The following is a 12,627-nucleotide window of genomic DNA, read 5'->3' as shown; positions in this document are numbered from 1 at the left end:
AAGTTTTGATCCTTGATGAAAATTTTGATCAATGTTTCCACTTTTTTAAAAACCTTGGTTTTTGTAGAAACTTCAAGTCAGCTGATGGGTTTCCACATGGTAAAACAACTTAATCTTTTTATATTTTTTTAATGTTGCAAAAATTCAAATAATCTAAAAAATGATGAAAAATGTAAATTTTACAAAAATAAAAATATTCTAAAAATGAAAGTTGCAGACTTGTCACTGTTCATTTTCATTAGTAGAACAGAGCATTTTGTTTACAATAAGTTGGCGTTCATTTGGGGTTCCATAAGTTAAGCATATCTTAACAACATTTGAAGCAAACTTTTGTAGACTCATTTTCATTGTTTTTCCTGCAATCTTGTATACAATAGTTGATCGCTCATGGGGTTTACCATGTTGTAGTACACGCTAATTATAATAGACCAACAATATTATAGTATTTAACTAAATCTCAAATCAGAAAATAAAAACATATATTCATAAGGTGAGTGAGTACCTTAATAACATCATTTCCATATTGGTCTCATGCAAGATTACAAACCATTTTCATGATTTCATCCACTACAACTTATGTATTCTGATCATCACAGTGCTCCAAAACCCTCTGTTAATTTCACACATAAGAAGATAAAGAAATTGATAATGAATTTTATTTTTAATATTTTTACCCGAATGACTCGAAATCCATAAGGATGTGACGAAAGAGAAACAACTTGTCCAAATAAAGAATGATTCGACATCCATAATGACTCGACACAAAGGTAAGGTTAGGATTCCGTCTGCAAGAAGTGTCAGCTATAGGACTTAGGACCGGAAGGATTTCTTTCGGTTCGGATTGCAGATATAGGTCATGTTGATAGTATTTCGGAACGGTTTGTATGTCGAGAAGACGGATAAGGTATTGGATTCTTGGACTTGAGGTGAGTAGTTATGGCAATCCTTTATTGGTTAAGGTTAAAGGGAGAAAGCATTCATTCGTCGTCAGTAAGCGAGTCTGCTAAGGATGAGTTCGATTATTGGAAGGCCATCGTATGTTGTGGTTGAATTTCAACAAGGATCTTAAAGAATTGGCCGGATCATTTGACCACCTGGAGAGTAAAAAGGAGTGATTTCGAGGATGAAATCTTATTTAAGTGAAGGAGATTTGTAACACCCTGTTTCACATCGTTTCATGAATTAGGTTCGTGACCCGAAGATCAAGTATCATAAGGCTTTGGGCTTTGGGTAAAGAGAGGTTTAGACCCATTTGGAAATGGATAATGTGGATTATGTGATCCAAGAATTTGATTTGTGCTTCGGAGCCCAAGGGTATAATGGGAAAAGTGGTGTTTCAGACTTCTTTTATGAGTTAAAGATTTCAGTTCGTTGTGATTTAAGTTAAAATTAATTAGATAGAGTTGTAGAGCTCCTCAATACCATTATGTGGATATAAAGATCATCGAAATCGGATTTGAAATGAAGAAGTTATGACCGGTTGAAGTTAGGATGATTTTGGGTTAAGTCGCATACGCGAGGCGTACTAGGGTATCCCTGAGTATGCTGGGCTTACACGATCATTTCCCAAAACCTATTTTCATGGTTTGAGCCCTATTTAACCTCCTTAACTTCCCCAAACCCATTCCATTCTCAGCCTCCACCTCTCCAACACTCTCCATTGAAACCCTAACACTAGTTTAAGCCTTATGAGCAAAAAAGAAGGCGTTTTTAAGTGATTTGGAGTGTTCTTGGTGCCTTTTGGAGAAGAAAGAGCTCATTGGAGAAGTGTTAGTTGCATTGGATCTTGTAGATATAGACTTTGTTCACCTTGATCTTTCTTCTAGAGGTATAAAGATTGAATTTTGATGATGTATTTGATAGATCTAGCTAGTCTTGGGTGATATGAGCTTTTGGTCACTTTAGTGCATAAAGTTTAGATCTTAAAATTTTGTGACCTTGTTATGGATAAAGTTGGAAACTTTATCCATCTAAACATCATATTGATTCAGATCTAAAGGTTTGAGACTTGGACTTAATGGATTAAGTTGAAAAAGATGCTCTTTTGGTCCCTTTGAGACTTAAAGAAAAGAACTTGGTTATTTGGACCATTCTAATGGATAAAGTTGGAAACTTTATCCATTATAAAGCTATTAGGAACCATAAAAATGTAATCTTGGTCCTTAGTTTTCCTCCATTCTTGCTCTAAGATGTCTTAGTGAGTTAAGAAATTAGGGTTTTTGGTATTGAGCACTCCTATCGATGCAAGTCATAAAGTTGGAAACTTTATGACTTAAAATGTTATTTTGGGACTAGATTTGCCTTTGGTCGAAAAGACTTAATGGAATAAGCTCTTAAAAAGAAGAAATGAAGTTAGCCAGCGTATGTTGGACATACATTGGCGTACATCACGCGTACACGATGAGATGCCCGATTGTGGATCTTGAGTATGCTAAGCGTACAAGATGAGTATGCTGGATGTACTCAACTGAGTCAACCCGGATGACTTTTCGATTAGATTAGGTGTCTAAGCCCATAACTATAATTGGTATGTACTTGAACCGATAGTAGCATGGTCCTTTTGGGTTGCCTTCACCATAACAATTTGATAGGATGAATTATGGATAAAAAGGTTAATTGTGATTTATTAATATATTATAAGAATAATATATTAATTGAGAAATCATATTATTTAATTAGTATTGGTCAAAAATTAATTTGGTGATCAAAAGAGACTAATAAAATTAAGGGGACTGTTATTGTAATTATAAGATAGTTAGAATTTGGGCTTGTGGATCCCAATGGAAGGGATGCAAAAATTCTAGGTGGAAGCCTACATAGATTTCGTCCATATGGAGCTTCTTGAAGGATTAAGAAGTTAGATTAGGGTTTTACATGAAACCCTAACAACTCAACTATATAAGGAACTCCCTGGATCCTTGAAATCGGCTAGTGAAACCCTAAGAGGATGCCCTAGCTGATTTAAGTCTCTCTCTCTCTCTCATATTCTTCCAATTGATATTTGGTGTTTGTGACTTGCTAGAGGTGTAACAATTGGGGCACTAAGCTCTTGAAGATCAACATTGTAATTTCCGGATTTCCATGTATGACAATCTGAGTATTTATTTTTGATATATGAGGAGTGACTCGACGAGTTGACGCCCTAACTCGTTGAGTAAGGCCGCGACTGATGCTTCAGATTAATGAATGGACTCGACGAGTCGGTGAGTTGACTCGACGAGTCCGTGCTGTTGGCAGAAACCCTAAATTTTGGGCCCGAGCCCTATTTAAAGGCACTTATGGCCTTCAATTGTGGCTACCTTTCCAGAAGAGAGAACCCTAGCGAGCTTGAGTGTGTAGAGTGAGAGAAAGAGCTATCTTGAGCTATTTGGTGTGATTTTGCAAAAGAGGAGAAGAGTTCCAGCAAGAAGGACCAGAGGAGGTTGTTGTTCTAAGTTATTCAAGCAAGGATCTTCATTCTAAGGTACCAAATCGAACCCCTCTTCTTCCCTACTGTGTAGATTCCATTTTTGGGGTTAGGGCTTGAACCACTTCATTTTTGGGGTCTTGAATGCAGCAAATCCCTCTTTCAAGTTGTGTTATAGATCTGGACCTTTCTAGGTCTAGAGCCAGAAAGTATGAAGCTTTAGTCGATTAATCATAGGGTTTTGAAACTAGGAAGCATTAATGGGGTTTCTATGGTATATAATGCAAGATACACCATGCATGGACACCACGTTCAAACCTTTACATGATTTGAGTGTTAGAAGGGCAGATCTATAAGTTAGAGAAACAAATCTGATCTCAAAAGGTCAAATGAGTAATGCCATGGAGGAAACTCGCCGAGTCCATGAGAAGACTCAACAAGTCGGATCCGATTCGTGATCAGTGGTAACCCGTTGAGTTGAGAGGTTAACTCGACGAGTCGAGTGAGCACTTAGGAGGAGTCAGAGGACACACATGGACTCACCGAGTCACCCGAGTGCACTCAGCGAGTTTGGTCAAAGTTGGACCGTTGACTGAGTTGACTTCAGTTGACCTTAGCGTTGGTTAAACTGATTTAAGAGAGGTCAGGGAGGGGTAGAATAGTCTTCTACCCATTCTTAAAGAGGAGGATGTAAGGAGTGTATTGATTAGAGATGTTATCATTTTGATAGGCAGAGGCTAGATCGAGGATTCGAGCACGAGAGTTTTCTAGACCTCTTAAGAGGTGAGTCTTCTTACTATACATTACCTAGAGTGGTATCTATGTGAAGACCGTAGGGTCTTATGTGTTATGTGCTTGCTTGAGATTTTGTGCTTTGTGATTTATGTAGGCTATGTGATATTAGACCGGACCGGAGATCCAACGACTTACGAGGCTAGAGGGTCCTCAACCAGACCGAACCGGAGGGTCCAATGATTTAGACCGGACCAGAGGGTCCAGCGCGCTACGAGACTGGAGGGTCCCGCTGAGACACATTGACCGAAGGGTCTTACCGAGTTATAGCTTTGAGTGGCTTATGTGTTGTATGTGGTATTTTGGGGAACTCACTAAGTATTTATACTTACGGTGTTATGTGAGATGTGTTTCAGGTACTAGCGAGGATCATGGGAAGGCGCCGACATGATTTGTACACACTGACAGAGGATTTTCTATTTGAGATTCTGGGATATGTTTTACCGTGATAACATTTGATACACTTGAGTTGAGATGATTTATATGAGATATGTTATGTTTGAAAAATAAAAAATTGTTTTAAATTATCACGTTGTCACAAGTTGGTATCAGAGCCTTGGTTTGAGGGATTCGAATGCACCTTCGGGCGTATCTGAACTCAAACTGAGGATTTGAGAAATTTTTTCATAAAAGGAACATTTTTTCTAAAAGAGTCAAAGATTTTGAGAAAAGAAGAAAGGAACAATGTGTACGATCAACCAGCGCCCGAACGACGATTTCCTAAAATACCCTTACATTGTGTGTTATGAGATATTATGTGATATGTTATGCATGCTAGAGTAGGCTAGGTATTCATATTTAGGACTAGAGTGGCCTGATTTGTGATGCCTTAGCCTAGGAGATTACTGCTACCATGAGTTATTTCGAGAATGAGTAGGTAGAAGTGAGGAGCTTATGATAGGTCTACTGGAGGGTAGCCTGTGTTTAGCGATGATGGTGTGCCTAGGGCAGCACAACAGAGCTGCGTCCAAGTCCTAGAGTCGGGCACACCAGCCAGGCCCAGCCCAGTAGGCTCAGCGCCCGCTCGCACCCTCGGGAGCGGAACACCCAGGTGGAAGGCTCGTGCCCGCCAAGTGACGCTCCTTGCTCCAAGACAAAAGGTACGGTCAGGAGACAAACAGTGGGATCAGAGCATTACCGTCAGAGCCAATGAGAGCGCCCTAGCGGTTGAGGGCGCACGACCCTCCAATTAGCGCCTCTGATCCTGTCTCCTCAAAAAGCGATACTGTCTGGTACGGACCAGGCAGGAGCGCTAGTTATAAAAGGATGCATTCTCAGACTAGCGAGGTAAGTTCTCTGGCCCCTCTAGAGAATGCATACACAAACCCTATATCATCCTCTAACTTGACCATCGGAGCGTTCTTCCGGGAGCTCCTCCCGCAAAACGGCTGACGGCCCTCATTCTCCGTGATCTTGCAGCGGAGACTAGGTAACCAAGAAGAATTCAGCTGAAGTAGCAGCAAGGTCTTACGAGGAACAAGGTTCCATCATTTGGCGCCATCCATTTGTGGACGAAGAACACAAGCAAAAAGCACGAAAACAAGCAACATTGGCGTCCAACGATAGCGAGGGACAACCAACTAGTCCCATACATCCCATGACGACGTTGGACGAAACACCACCGCCTGCAACGACCAGCAGGGCCGTTTTGGACGAATGAAGTTCTACAACAGACGCCGGAAACATTTCACAACCGTCATTTCCTCAGCAAGAAACATCTCCGGTGGAGCTACTCCCGTCTACACAGCTTTAGATGTCGCCGTTCTTCACGCCGTCGCTGCAACAGACACGAGCAATCCACTTGACAACACCCCCGTCGAGTCACATTTTCAACATGCCGCCACCGTTTGCAACACCTTCGCCATTTCAGATGACGGGTGGACAGAGTTCCACAACCCTATTACGACCGTTGGCGTAAACCATGATGAGCCACTCACCACCCATTTTCCCGAAGGCCGGTACATGGACCGGACCGACTATACTTGTCAACAACAACCTGAAGCAGCCGGTAACGATCAGCCCCGCTACATCCATACACCCTTTCTCCACTAGTTATCCCCTCCAGTTACCATTCCAGCCATACCCCTTTTATGGCCCAAGTCCGGGCTACCTTACGCCACCACCGCATGGTATGAACTCCCAATACCAGCAAGGGATGTCGACTATCCCAGGCCAGGATGGTTTTTCCCGAAGCGTAACGTCTCCATTCGTCAAAGAGCTATTGGATTATGAAATACCAAATACCGCAAAACTCCCAACACTTAAAATGTATAATGGAACCATCGACTCGGGCAGTCACATCGACACATATGAATGGACGATGACGTCGCTAAAGCTTAACGAGAAGTTCTGGTGCACATACTTCCCAACGACACTCGAGGGCAACGCCGGCACGTGGTTCAAAACGCTACAGCCAGGCAGTATTTCAAACTTCGCTCAGCTCAAGTATCTTTTCCTCACAAACTTCATGCAGTTACGCAAATTCAAGGGGACTCTCATTCCATTATCGGCTGTGAACAAAGAGAGGGGAAAACTGTGCGAGAATACTTTACAAGATTCACAAATGCCACGCTGGATGTACCAGGGCATGACGAAGGCCTTATAGCCGGAGCCTTCACGTGGGGACTCCTGCCAGGCCCTTTGTCGCAAAAACTCATGGGAAAGAAGCCCTTATCACGAGCCGAGTTGAAAGAAAGGGTAGAGCGATATCTACGGCAGGAGGATGGTGAAGCAGCTAAGCAAGCCTACTTGAATGCCATGATGACCAGGCATCACCACCCGAGTCATACGGACTTCCGAGGGGGAGGAAGACATTATGGACAGGCAAGAAGACCGTTGGTGCGTTTTCGACCATTTGTTAAAGACGACAGACGGGGTCGTCGCCCAGAAGTGTACGCGGTGTCTGAGAAACTGCAACCGGCCAAGTCACCCAAGAGTCGGTACTGTGAATACCACAAAAGTAAGACGCATGGTACGGTTAACTGTTTGGTACTAAAGAAGGAGATGGAGGAGAAACAACTCAAAGGAGATTTGGTGGAGGTGGCGCAAAGCCTGCGCGCCAAGTTTGATGCTGAGAATGCCAAGGTTCCACCCCGCGAAGGGGTTCAGCTCAGGGAGATATTCATGATACGCAGCAAAAGAAGTAGGGAGGAACAACGGCGAGAGCAAACGACCGTTAAACCTTCAGCACGCGCACTGACGTTTTCCATTCAGGATCCCCGGCCGGATGGTTGGAGAGGTGACAACCCGCTGATAATACAAGCATCTATCAGAGATGTGACTATACATAGGGTCTATGTCGACACCGGGAGTTCAACAGACATCATCTATGAGCATTGTTTCGGACTCCTCCCAGATCACTGGAAAGATAACTTGCGACCTACGACTGGTAGACTAGTGGGATTCACCGGCCATAGCCTGTGGCCGCTGGGCACAATCCATCTTCCCCTGACAATCACTAGCCATGAGAAGCAGCGAAAGAAAACTGCCTTGATAGACTTTGTGGTCATCCGACATTCAGCAGAGCACAATATCATCCTAGGAAGGACAGCCCTCTTGAAGCTAGGGGCAGTACCATCAACCATGCATGGGATCATGAAATTCAACACACCGAAAGGCGAGGCCATGATACTGGCCACTCCACCCAAAGAATTGCAATGCCATATAGTCATGAAGCCAGCAGAAATAACCAAAGGGTCCAAAAGACCCAAGGGCAGTCCCATAAAGGGGAAGGAAGTAATCAATGAAAGACACCCTGATCATCCGCTCAGCGTTGAATGTGACCTCCCAGATCACACAAGAGGAGCGCTGGTCGACTTGCTCAAACGCTACAAACATGTGTTCGCATGGACTCCTACAAACATGGTGGGAGTAGAAAGGAAGGTCATTGAACACAAACTGATGATCAGGCCAGGAGTAAAAGAAGTTAAGCAGAAGAAGAGGGTCTAGGGGGAGACCGTAATAGGGCGATTAATGCAGAAGTGACTAAGTTGACGGAGGCCGGGATATTAAGGGAGGCAATATTCCCAACGTGGATTGCGAACCCAGTTATGGTTCGCAAACAGGATGGATCGTAGCGTATGTGCATAGACTTCTCCGATCTAAATAAGGCGTGCCCTAAGGACTACTACCCCCTCTCGGAGATCGATCAGAAAGTAGAATCGCTACAGGGATTTAAATTGAAATGCTTTTTGGACGCATATAAGGGGTATTGCCAGATTTTGATGAGCAAGGAAGACGAAGAGAAAACTGCCTTCTATACAGATCATGGCACTTTCTGCTACACTAAGATGCCTTTCGGATTAAAGAACGCAGGGGCAACATATCAACGTCTGGTTGAATCGATATTCACTAAGCACATTGGAAGAAACATCGAAGTGTACGTGGACGATATGGTAATTAAAAGCCCGAATGAGGAAAAGATGCTGCAAGACATTGAGGAAACTTTCCAGACATTAGAAGCGGTCAAGATGAAGCTAAACCCAACCAAGTGCACGTTTGGAGTGGAAGAGGGACAATTCCTGGGATACTATGTCACCAGACAAGGCGTCCAGCCTAGCCCGACCAAGGTTGATGATTTCATTGGGACGCCAACCCCAAACTCCCTCCGAGATGCACAGGGTCTAAACGGGAAGCTTATAGCTCTAAGCGGGTTCATTTCGAAATCCGCTGACAAGGCCATGCCATTGTTCCACACCTTAAAGGGGTGCATTGAGAAGAACAACTTCCAGTGGACGAATGAGGCAGGAAAGGCGCTCCATAAATTCAAGGAAGTGCTACACAAGCTGCCAACTTTGGCCACCCCTATCCCTGGAAAAATGTTACAAGTGTATCTTTCAACGTCAGGCGAAGCGATATCCTCGGTATTGGCTATGGAAAGGGACGTTGTTATTAGCACTAATCTACACCGCAAGACGACTAAGGCGATATTTCCAGGCACACCAAATCGAGGTACTCACGAGCTTCCCCATTAAGTAGATCTTGATCAAGCCAGAGACGTCAGGCTGGATGGCCAAGTGGGCAATTGAGTTGGGGGAACACGACATAGACTACCGCCCAAGAACGAGCATCAAAGGACAGGCGCTGGCCGACTTCTTACTGGAGATTCCAGACGGAGGGAACCCGACGAAAGAGAAGGTGTGGGTAGTTGAAGAGGCCTCGGCTGACCATGGTTCATGGACCCTATATACGGATGGAGCATCCAGTAAGAAAGGCTCGGGGGCGGGGCTGATCCTGACTAGCCCAGAAGGAGAGGAGGTAACCTATGCCCTCCGCTTCGACTTCCATACATCAAACAACGAAGCGGAGTACGAAGCACTCCTTGCAGGATTACAGTTAGCCAAGCAGATGGGTGCAAAAGCCGTAACAGCCTTAACCGACTCGAGGTTAGCACCAAACCAAGTCAATGGAAGTTTCGAGGTAAGAGATGAAAGAATGGGAAAATATGTAAAGATGGTGAAATAGCTAGTAGGATCATTCGGTCGGTTTACAATCAAGCAGATACCCATAAGTGAAAACAAGAGGGCAGACACTTTGAGTAAGCTGGCGTCCACATGCTTTGACCACTTATCAAAGAAAGTTTTAGTAGAGGTACTTCGAGAAAGGAGTATAGATGAGCAACAAGTGAACACCCTAACCCCCGCTGGACCCACATGGATGACACCGTACCGGGAATACCTCCAAAGAGGAGTGATGTCGGACGATCATGATGAAGCCAGGAAAATACGTATAAAGGCGCCCTCATACGCAATGGTAAATGGAGAATTGTACAAGAAGGGGTTCACGTCTCCACGGTTAAAATGTGTGGATCAGGCCAAGGGGGTAGAGATATTGCAAAAGGTACACTCAGGACAGGTGGGTGCACACGAAGGGGTGAGAGCCTTGACGGGCAAGGTGTTACGAATGGGAATATACTGGCCAACGATACAACAGGATGCCATAGAAGTAACCAGGAAATGTGGGGAATGTCAGTCTTATGCCCCAGTCTAGGAAAACCCCTTGGCCCCGCTAAGCAACATATCCAGCCCATGGCCTTTCTACCAGTGGGGCATAGATATAGCGGGTCCATTCCCAGAAGCACCAGGGAAACTAATGTACCTGGTGGTAGCTGTGGACTACTTTACAAAGTGGATTGAAGCTGAGCCTCTGGCGTGCATATCTGGGAGGCACATGATAAAATTCATATGGAAAAACATCATGACAAGATTCGGAACACCTAAGGTTCTTAACAGCGACAATGGCTTGCAGTTTGCTAAGAACCCGTTCAGAGATTGGTGCACCACCAAAGGGATAAGCCAACGCTTCACATCGGTGGCACATCCTCAAGCGAACGGCCAAACGGAGGTGTCCAACCAAACCATTGTCAATGGAATTAAGAAGAGGTCGGGCAAAGCAAAGGGGAATTGGGCAGAAGAGATACCAATGGTGCTGTGGTCATACAAAACTACACCATAGAAAAGCATAAAGGAAACCCCTTTCAGCTTGACATATGGAACCGAAGCCATGCTTCCCATGGAGGTAGCAGTGAACACACTGAGGGCGGCCAACAAAGATGAGGAAAGCAATGTAAAAGACATGAGGATAAACCTAGATATCCTAGAGGAGAAGCGTGAAGAATCGAGTGTACGCCAAGCCACGTATAAACAGGCAACATAAAGATATTACAACCAAAGGGTAAAGGAGAAGGCCTTCAAAGTCGGCGAATATGTTTTGAGGAAAAACGAAGCAAGCTGAGCTCAACCTCAAGGAAGGTTGGGCCCAACATGGGAAGGTCCATACAGAGTCACGGAGGCAAATAGGAGCGGTGCATACGTGTTGGAGACAATGGAAGGAAGGCCCATTCCAAGAACATGGAACGCTAGAAACTTAAAGAAATATTTCTTCTAAGGCAAGGGAAGAAAAGGAGGCGGCCCAGTTGGTTGACGTCTCATTGAGCATATCGTACCCTGAATACTTAGAGTATATTTGTTCATTCTAAGAGACATGAGTTCAATACTTAGTGTATATATAATTCCATGCCAAGAGACATGAGTTCAGTACTTAGTGTATTTAAAATTCCATGCTAAGAGACATGAGTTCAATACTTAGTGTATATATAATTCCATGCTAAGAGACATGAGTCCAATAGTTAGTGTATTTAAAAATACCATGCTAAGCGTCATGAGTTCAACACTTAGTGTATTCAAAAAACCCGCGGTTAATGAAATGACAATGCAATTGCAGATCTTCATATACTTAGTGTATTAGTCTAATGACTGAATGATCACATGCGAAACCCAATCATGGACGCTAAGTGCGTCCAATATAGACACTTAGTGTGCCAATAGTAGCAAGGGTAAAACAAAGTGCCCGACGCATCAAGGCACTGTGTATCCTGAATAATGTGCAGTAAACGAGCAAGACAAAAAACAAAACAAAACAAGAAGGCAACTGATAATGCCTAAAACAGGCCAAACGTACATCCAAAAAAGCGAAATATTTTTTTAGAAGTTCAAACATTACACGGAAAAACATCAAACACTAAACCAACAGAAAAAAGAAATCTTACGACTCCAGGCCATCCCCGCGAACATCCTTCTCACCCATTACAACCTCCACCCCAACACTCTTTCCAACATTTTCTCCAATCGCCCTACCATCGCCTTCTCCATCACCCACAACCACTTCACTAACGTTACCATCACCAACACTTGCCCCAAAATCATGCTCACCACCACCACCAGACCCGTGATCCTTACCATCACCTTCCATATCAACACCCATCACCAACACCATCTCATGACCCACAGTACTCTCAGGCGTACCCTCTGAACCACCAAAGGAGCATAACTCCCGCAAACCTTCAATACCCACCTCCCCCAAACCTAACAGACTCGCATGATCCATACTAGCGAAGGACAAAAGAGCATCATTTATACTAACCACGGGACGTACAGACGACGTACCAACAACCCCCCCCCCCCCCCCCCCCCCCCCCCCCCCGCTGCCACCGCCACCTGAAGTCTTCTGAACAGACTTGACCCCAGCCATGTACGCATCATGGCGGATAAGAATGATGGCGTTGGTAAAATCAGGATGCTCTATCAGTTTATCAATAATACGAACACCAACATGCAACAACCAATCCAAGTCTCGCCGAACAGCATCCACATCTGACTGCAGTGACGATACAAGCTTGTCGCGATCGACAACATCACGCTCAAGACTTTCCACCTGGATCATTAAGCCTTCATTCATTTGTGTAAGAGAATCGACCTTGATTTCCAATGCAGCCCTAGCATCATCAAGAATGTTCTTATCGGATGCTAGCAACTCACATTTCTTCTCAGAAGAGCGAAGATCATCACCAAGCTCATTCATAAGACGCTCCAAACTAGCCACACGCGATCCACAGGTGGCATGTGTGGCCCCCGCCTCGCCAAGGGTGTGGA

The sequence above is a fragment of the Lactuca sativa genome, chromosome 1, assembly GCF_002870075.4.
Source record: "Lactuca sativa cultivar Salinas chromosome 1, Lsat_Salinas_v11, whole genome shotgun sequence".
Lineage (NCBI taxonomy): Eukaryota > Viridiplantae > Streptophyta > Magnoliopsida > Asterales > Asteraceae > Lactuca > Lactuca sativa.
Note: the sequence above shows the minus strand (reverse complement) of the source record.